This window comes from Rhinoderma darwinii, chromosome 4, assembly GCF_050947455.1.
Source record: "Rhinoderma darwinii isolate aRhiDar2 chromosome 4, aRhiDar2.hap1, whole genome shotgun sequence".
NCBI classification, from domain to species: domain Eukaryota; kingdom Metazoa; phylum Chordata; class Amphibia; order Anura; family Rhinodermatidae; genus Rhinoderma; species Rhinoderma darwinii.
Window position 1 is genome coordinate 131,707,778 of NC_134690.1, and position 9,456 is coordinate 131,717,233.

The window sequence follows — 9,456 nt, forward strand, 5'->3', positions numbered from 1 at the left end:
ACTGTGGATTACGAGTTTGTTTAGAGGATGGGGTATAGATGGGGAAGATGCTTGAAAAATGAGAAACCAACATGTGTGTCAAATTCTGCAGAGACGAGTCGTGGCTGGAATAAATCGTCACAGTGGTCTGGGCCGGATGGAGAATAAACAGGAAAGTGAACGACTGTAATCAGAAAAAACATCACCTGTGAGTCAGTCACTAGATATAAATGTGCTGTAATCAGTTAAATCCTCTGCAGAGCTCCTGTGTATAACTGGCATCTACCACTATATGTCCACCACGTGGAGGTAATATTAAATGGTCTGCAGAGCTCATGTGTATAACTGGCATCTACCACTATATGGTCACTACATGGTGGTAATATTGGTCTTTGTATAGTGTTTTTTTTTTTTTCATTAACAGTATGGGGGTATTATTCAGTCACTATGTGGTTATGGTGTGGAGGTATTATTCAGTAATAGTACTGGGGTATTATTCAGTAACAGTATGCAGGTAATATTTCATCTGGTAAAGTGGTATGATTTAATCACTGTATATGTATATAGATCATTTTTGTGTGTGAGAGGGGGGACATATGCTTTGGGGCTTGTAACACTCCTGGATGTGCTAGAAATCAGTGATGCAGTTCTCTGTGCCTCGCCTTCTGAATTGACTGCATTATTGATACAGTAAGTGTATCAATAATGCAATAATGGTTTTCGTTTTTTGGGCCGAATCAATAGCGCAGTCAACTGCGCTATTGTATCTGTCAAAAAAACAAACCTTACGGAATGGAGACCATGGAAACCATTTGCCGTTTGGTTTGCGTTCATTGGTTCCCCTGACGGAAAGGTCTGACGGAAGCCATCAAGGGAACTCCGACGCAGATGTGAACAGGCCCTAATTCTGAATTTTGGGCCCCACTTTTAACTTTGCCTAGGGCCACACTTTGTCTAAAACCAGCCCTGCTTCAGAGGAAAAAAAAGGAAAAGGGATTTTTTTGGAACTTTTACATTTTTTAAAATATTTTTTCCACTACTAAAAACTTTCTTTAACTTTTTTTACACAATCTATTAGTCACCCTAAGGCTCCATGCACACGAACGTAAAAACGCCCGTAATCACGGGCCATAATTACGGGCCAATAGACTTCTATTGGCCACGGGTACCTCCCCGTATGCTTACGGGAAGGTGCCCGTGCCGTTGAAGAATATACAACATGTCCTATTTTAGGCCGTAATTACGGCACGGGCAGGCCCATAGAAGTCTATGGAGCTCCCGTAATTACGGGTGACTACGTGTGTGTGCACCCGTAACTACGGGAGTGTTGCTAGGTGACGTCAGTGTATAGTCACTGTCCAGGGTGCTGAAAGACTTAAACGATCGGCAGTAACTCTTTCAACACCCTGGACAGTGGCTACCAATCACAACATAGATAAAACTGTAAAAAAAAAAAAAGACGTTCATACTTACCCAGAACTCCCTGCTTCTTCCTCCAGTCCGGCCTCCTGGGATGACATTACAGTCCATGTGACCTCTGCAGCCAATCACAGGCCAATCACTGGCTGCAGCGATCACATGGACTGCCGCGTCATCGAGGGAGGTTGGAGTGGATGTCAAGAGAGGGACGCGTCACCAAGGCAACGACCGGGTAAGTATGAATTTCTTTTACTTTTACTGCGGAAAGGGCTGCCCCTTCTCTCTATCCTGCACTGATAGAGAGAAGGGGCTGCCGATTAGTGCAGTGCAATTTTTCAGCGAAAACGTGCCCGTAAATACGGGCGGAATACTGGTGACACCGGACCCGTATTTACGGGCACGGGTCCGTAAATACTGGCGCAATACTGGTCGACCAGTATGTGTGACCAAGGAACCGTATTTACGCCAGTATTTACGGGGGGACAAAAATACGTTCATGTGCATGAGGCCTATGGGACTTGACCCAGCAATCGTTGGATCACTGGTACAATACACTGCAATACTAATGTATTGCAGCGTATAGTCATTTTTACAGGCCATAGGCAGGGCTTAACAGAGGCAGACTGGAGTCAGTCCTGGGGGCCTTCATTTGGCCCATAAGCTGCCATGGCAACCATCAGCACCCCATGATGGTGTTGTGGGGGCGCCGATGAGTAGTCACCTTAGATGCTGTGGTCACAATTGACCGCAGCATTTGAGGGGTTAAAGGGCCAGGAACAGTGCCATTGTTTTTCCTGGCCATTAGTGCTGTAATGCACTGCTGACACCCGCAGCATATGGAGCGCATTTAGCGAGTGAGCACGCTCCATACTTCTGCCCCTGTACCTTGACGTGCACTTATGTCAAGGTGTGTTAAGGGGTTAAAGAACGGGTGTCGCGAAAAAAAAATGATTTTATATCAATTTGCTTTTAGTGTTTTATTTAAAAAAATATTTGTGTTTGTGTTTATTAAAAAAATTTATTTGTGTTTGTGTTTTACTTTTTTTTATTTCTGAACTTTTTCTTGTCTATGGGGCTGCAATTTTTTTTTCATCTCTGTATGTGTCGATTAACGACACATACAGACATGTACGCCGTCTGTGTGGGAACGGCGCATGCGCCGCTCCCACACAGTCCAAATGGAAGGACTTCGGCCGAGCGACGTCCGGCGCCATTTTCTTGTGGACCGGAAGCCGCGGCCGGACATTAAGATTACTACTTCCGGTCGCGGCTTCCGGACTTGTGTTCTAATGCAAGCACTTGGAGCGGAGGGAGCTGACAGACCGGAGGGAGTGGCGGGAGAGGCGGCGGCAGGAGCAGGTAAGTTATTTCTGTGTATGTACGTGTTTTGGTGTGTGTTTACTACTGTATGTAAACCTACTACACTGTGTGTTCGCTCAAAAAATGGCGACACACAGTGTAGGAGGTTTGACCGTTCAATCCCCTCCTTTCCCCTGGCACTAGCCAGGATAAGGGAGGGGGGATTCTGTGAGCTCACTAGAGCGAGTGTGTTTTCTCAAATTTTGCAGCATAAAGCAATGTGGTCGCTTTACCACATGCCAATGCTGCAATTTTGTGAATTGCTCCATCTAGTGACCAGCACTGGTAAATGTTATAAATTTGAATCTAATTTATAATATTTCCTGACTCGTGAAAAAATTAAAAAAATTCGAACAATGTTTGATCATTTATACACTAACTGTTTAACTAAAAAAAAATTTAAAAAAAATTTCTAGCAACACATTACCTTTAAGGGTTGGGAAAACATTGTGAGCTAATCCAGGACACTGATTAGAATCATCTCTTCCTTCATTAGAAACAGGCACAGAATTGTTAGCTGGGGACAGGGTGCAGTGCTCCTGAGTGTGGGACAACATCATAGAAGGTAGCTCCCGCCTCTTCTAAAGTTGAGCTCAGGAAATACAAATCATTAGAGATGGAGTATGCAGAGGAGGAAAACTGCTGAAAGATACATTATAGGTGGCATTGTGGTCTGAAATACTCTTATTACACAAGTACAAAAACATTACAGCTTATTCTAAAAAGCTGCTTTCAATGTGGCAGTGGGCCCTCTTAGCAGCTGCACAGGTTGCACATATGGTTTGTCCGCCTCCTTAATATGATTCAGCAATCATAAATTTACTATTTATACTTTATTCATCTATAGTTTGCAACTCATATTAGAAATGGGTAGCAAATCATAAGAAAGAAGTCGTGAATTCAAGGTTGTCCCTCTATAAATAAACTGACACTACATACATTTATCCTTTGGGAAACATTGGCTTCTGGATAAAATTAAACATGTATAATTGTAACTACAAGTACACAATAAACCTCATACTGAAAGTCTTTTCTTGATTCTTCCTTGTAGACATATACCATTGTTCTTAACAAGTCTTGTGACATAAATGCTTAAAAGGTTCCTAAAACCCGGCCAACTTACTCACTAATACATTTATAACCACAATGTCTTCCACTTGAAGTAAAATGTTCTGATTTTCCCTGAGCACAAAAGTAAAGAGATGCATTTTGAAAAGACCAGCACTATTGTAGTTTTTAAGGGGTCCCTGGGGTATTAATTAGAGATCTTAATATGACTATACAGTATAATACATTACCCAAGGCCTCTCTAGTTTAAAATAGATTTATTTTTTACTCTGTATTGATCACTGGAACTGAAAATCGAGATGATGAAGTCATACTATATGTAATAGTTATTATGGGTCCTAAAATATACCAGAGTGGATGGATAATTTGTTCTGTTTTTATCTTCTAGTTGAATCCTTGTTAAACCCTGAGAAACTAAAACAAAAATAAACATTTTGACCAAACAGGGTATATTTCCTTTAGACAGTGTTATATTATTGCAGTCTATGATTGTCATAGATTTAGGGAAGTTTAAGAACAACTGTATAACAATTACCATTTCTTCTATCTTTTCTGAAATTACTAGATATTGTGGCACTACTTCTTATTCACCTGCAATAGCAAATCCCCATGGGGCCGCTTAGGGTGGCTGCCTGGTGCCCAAGGCTTCCAGGGGGCCAAGGGCCACCAAAATAGTAAAACCACATTCCGGTTTTGTTTCATTTTTTGCTGCGAATAACTACAACAAAACTGCTTTGTGTATGGGGCACACACAGGGGTTTTCCAGTTGCCCGGAAACCCCCTTGTGACAGGGGTTGGAAGGCCCTTACATAATATAGGGCTCAATTGTTTTCATATCCATTGGACGAAGACAAAAATGACAGCGATGGCGAGGCAAGCGAACCATTCTGCACTTTTTTGTGATGTAGGCTGTCACAACGCAGGGTGTGGACCCACTGGGCTGTACCGCGTAGCGGGATAGCAGCTGGCCAAACAGGTACAATTTTAATGTCTATAGTTCAGAAAGGTTACCTGAGGCAATGTAGACAGTAGCGGGGGATTCAGGCTAGGATGAGGCTCCAACAGTGGACAGATACCCGGCGGGGTGCGAGACAATAGATGCAGCAGAGGGCACAACAAGACTCCAACTCTTGAAGGCACGGTAGCACGGGATACAGGGTACAGGCAGCAGGAACAGGTAACAATGGGAATTGGAAAATACTAGGAGACCATTTGCAAGGACAAACTTAAGGTAACACAACAACGCTCAGGCAAGGATCGAGAGAGCAGAGCCCCTTTTATAGTCCCTAAGGATTCAGGGCTAATTGCAGTATTCTGCAACTGTGCGTGTACTGGTCCTTTAAGACCATGCGCGCGCCCTGCGGGAGACAGTGTCCGGACCAGGAAGTCAGTATCGGCGTCTCCCAGGATGGAGATGCCACCGGGAACTCGCTCGTCCATGGCCGCGGCCGTCAGAGGGTAAGACAGGACGACGGTCCGCGGCCATAGACGTTACACAGGCATTGCGATGACATCATGCGTCGGTCAATGAGTCTGTTCAGAAGAGACCTGTTCTGCATCGCTGGAGAAAAGCATGGGCGGGAACGGATACAAGTGAGTGTGGCACTATTTACACGGCGCAGTGTGGAGCTAGCTACAAGGCGCAGTGTGGTGCAATCTACAGGGCAGTGTGGCACTATCTATAGATAAAGTGGGCAATTGCCCTCCGAGTCAATACAAATTAAATTATACTGTAGTAGAAAAAACCACACTAGGTGTACACCACCGATAATAATGTCAAATTATACAAGGGGAAGGGAGAGGGGAAAGTTGTGTGACTATATAGAGATAGTGACATAAAATAAAAAAGTTTTATTAAATAAAATTAATTAAAATCCAATGTAATATAACCAAGGAGTGCAGATGTCCCCTATCTCTGCACTCTGGACCGATAGGTCCGCGTATGACAAGAGCCTGTTCTATGAATAACCCTGTATGTCTGTTAAGCAAGAGGTGGTGACCCCTACCCTTATATTTAGTACAGAGATTGGGGGCTGTCTGATTAGTTCCTATCTATACAGTAAACTGCACATGTGCTGTTATGATAATATAGACCTGTTATAAAAGCACAATTACCCTGCAAAACCTATGTCATATAAACTGTTTATAAAGATCGCTAATTCGATACTGAAATAGTACACAATGGTTCCTGCTATGAAGCCAGGTCTCTTCACCAGGCTGTATAATGAAGCCCAGCAGTGAAGAGGCCCCACTGGACAGTGATAGGATGCACCACAATCACAAGTGTCGTCCGTGTTCGGACATGCAAAAGAACAAGCAGATGATGTACCTCGCATCAGATGACAGCGATCTCACCGCCCACACGGCTGTGAGAAGGTGGCCAGAAGACAGTGAGGAGAAGAACAGGAGAAAACAGTGGTAAGTATTGACCTAAATGCCGTCAATCATGCTCCACGGAAACTGTGTGCGGCGGACGTGTAGAACGGTGAGTGCATGAGCCAGTGAGTTTAAATAACTCACAAACACGGCTATAGGTAATTGACTATAATTGCATGGTCACCATTAATGTTTCCCCATTGAATGGGTTAAAACAGACTCTGAGAGGTATACATTGGAAAGATAAAAGTTGTTACCAAACACCCGACGCGCGTTTCACTGGCCTTTCCGCCTTCTTCCTGAAGGCACTATCTACAGGGGGGACTCTGGCACTATCTACAGGGGGTGTGGCACTATCTACAATGGGTGTGCAGCACTATATACAGGGGGTGTGTGACACAATCTACAGTGGGGGTGTGGTACTATTTACAGGGGGTGTGTCACATTATCTACAGGTGAGTGTGTGGCACTATCTACAGGTGGCTGTGTGGCACTATCTGCAAGGAGGCTGTGTGGCACTATCTACCGGGGGCTGTGTGGCATTATCTAGAGGGGTGTGTGTGGCACTATCTACAGGGGACAGTGTGGCATTATCTACTGGGGGAGCAACTACCTACATAGGCACTGTGGCACTACCTACACTGTGACTATGTGTGTGGCAATATCTACATAGGTAGTATGTGGTACTATCTACATAGGCAGTGTGTGGGACTAGTTACAGGGGGCACTGTGGCACTATGTACAGGAAGCACTGTGGCACTATCTACAGGGGACACTGTGGCACTATCTACAGGGGGAACTGTGGCACTATCTACAGGGGGTGTGGCACTTTCTACAGGGGTTACTTTTGCACTATCAACAGGGGGCACTGTCACTATCTACAGGGAGCAGTGTGTGGCACTATTCCACAAAAAGTCTTTCTGTAGTCCAGGACTAATAGACAAATGGGTGTTACCATGCCCATTGTCAAAAGGATGTGTCCCTACTCAGTGTGATACTGTTAGTGATGGTTTGAAAATGGGAATTGTAACACACAGTTGTCAAAGCTCGCACAGAAATGTGGTGTTAACTATAGACACAGCGTGACAGGGCGGCTGTGGAGAAGAAGGGCCCAAGCTTGGGTAACAGCACAGGGCCTATGGTCTACTTAATCTGCCACTGTTCACATCACTACCTTACATTTTTTGAAGTTGTGACATTTATTTTTGTGTAAGTTATAGGAGGTGTCTGGTTTAGAAAGCTCATCTTCAAATATCCTATTGGGGAATTCTGGGTTACTGGAGTTGGGTTCAGAATCCACATGCATTAGCAAAAGTGAAGAACTGCTACAAAGAGCATCTCTTTGGAGGACCCAGGACATCCATGCAATACATGGGCAGAACATTGATTTATATACTAACTGTGGTATACTTAATTTACCCTGTGGTGGCACTGAAGAGGAGATTAACATTTGCTGCTGGGTTCCCACACAAATTACAGCAGATTGCCAGCGAACATGCTCAGCTTGGGAGACCTTTTTCACAAAAAGGTATTGTGCAAAGCAGACTACCACCATAATGAGATTAAAGCTAATGGCAACCGCTGATAGCTGGGGCACATAGGAGCAGGACACCAATTGTTCAGCCTATTATCTGAGGACTCTAAAAACAAAAAGGGTTTGTCCAAAGTGAACAACAGCTTTCAAGGGAGTCTGTCACCAGATGTCCATATTGAACTACCAGCAGGCTATTATAGATTAGACTAACATGATTCTGACGTGAATTATGTCTTTCCACAGAGTGCCTCCTTTGAAGAGAAAAAGTTTTTATTACTTTAATGCAAATTAGCATTTTAGAGCAACGAGGGCATCACCATTGCTCTAATATGCTCTCTCATCATTCCCCATTTCAACCCCCCTCCCTCCCTGCTTCCTTTGATTGACAGGGGCCAGGCAGCATACTAGGTGAGTTCATGCCTGGCCCCGCATTGTAGTGAAAGTGCACGCGGGGTTGCTGCATTTATTGTTCAGGCACTTGAACTTTGCTGTATTTGCCTATGCATTTTTTTCTATAGGAGGTTTTTAGCATTTATATGTGGGGATTCTTGCATCCTGGGTTTGTCGTTCCATTTTATATTTTATATTTTATTTTGTATATAATAAAGATGTTGTATTTTGCATTATACTGGATATCCTGCCTGTATTTTGTGATAGGCGTATTTGGATAGGAGTATTTGGATAGGAGTATTTGGATAGGAGTATTTGATTTGTTATTCAGGTGGGATCATTTATTGGTGATTTGTAAATCCTCTATTGGAGGAATTGCTAATATAAATTCTTCGAAGATACTGTAGTTTTACATGTATTTCTGTTTATTTTTTAAATATTTAATTTATTTTTTTTACATTATTTAAGCTTTACATTTATTTTACCAACCTTAGATTCAAACATTATATCAATATTTTGGTCTAATCATATTCTGCTTTGTGGATTTATATCTACATTTTAAAATTGTCCTTCACTCTTTGCTTGCCATTCTATTGAGTCCAAATGTGTTTGGAAGTACAGTCTGAGGCTGCAGGAGCTGCATGACAGATGGCATTTGGTGAACATTTTCATGTAAAATGACTGATTTCACACACCGTTGGGCAAAAGTTAAGAAATATTTTCTTCATTAAATCCTACTTTTAAATTGGTATATAATCTGTGGCCAAGGGCTGCTGTCAGCTACCAAATTATAAAATCCTACATTTAAAAATATTTAACAGTTATAGTAAGGAAAACAATCCTCTGTGAAATGATAAAAATGCTGATATGGTTTTTGAGATTGGTTTATTTCCAAAAGTTTTCTACTTCAAGCTATGAAAAGAAAAAAATCAATGGCTATAAAATACCAAGGATCTTCAAGTTTGAGTGATTTTATAAGACTGCATGAAATATTTTATCCCAATAAGACTTCTGTTTTATTTGTATTTAATAATGGAGCGATTGTGTGCTTCATCAGGCCTATGACTATCACATTTTAATATACCATTACAAGTCTGGAATATCAACTGAATCATGTTTTTCTCCTTTGGCGGTCTTGCACTTGACTGGTATTTTACAGCTTGTTGCCAATGACAAACATCTTCATGCTACTATTTTTATATTTGTTAAATCTAAGTTACCTTTAATGTATTTTAAAGTAATTGGAAATGTTCTAGATATATTTAATGAGTTTGTACCCACATTTGGTGTTCGGAAAGACATTGGCATTCATTTCGGAGCATTTTGAAAGC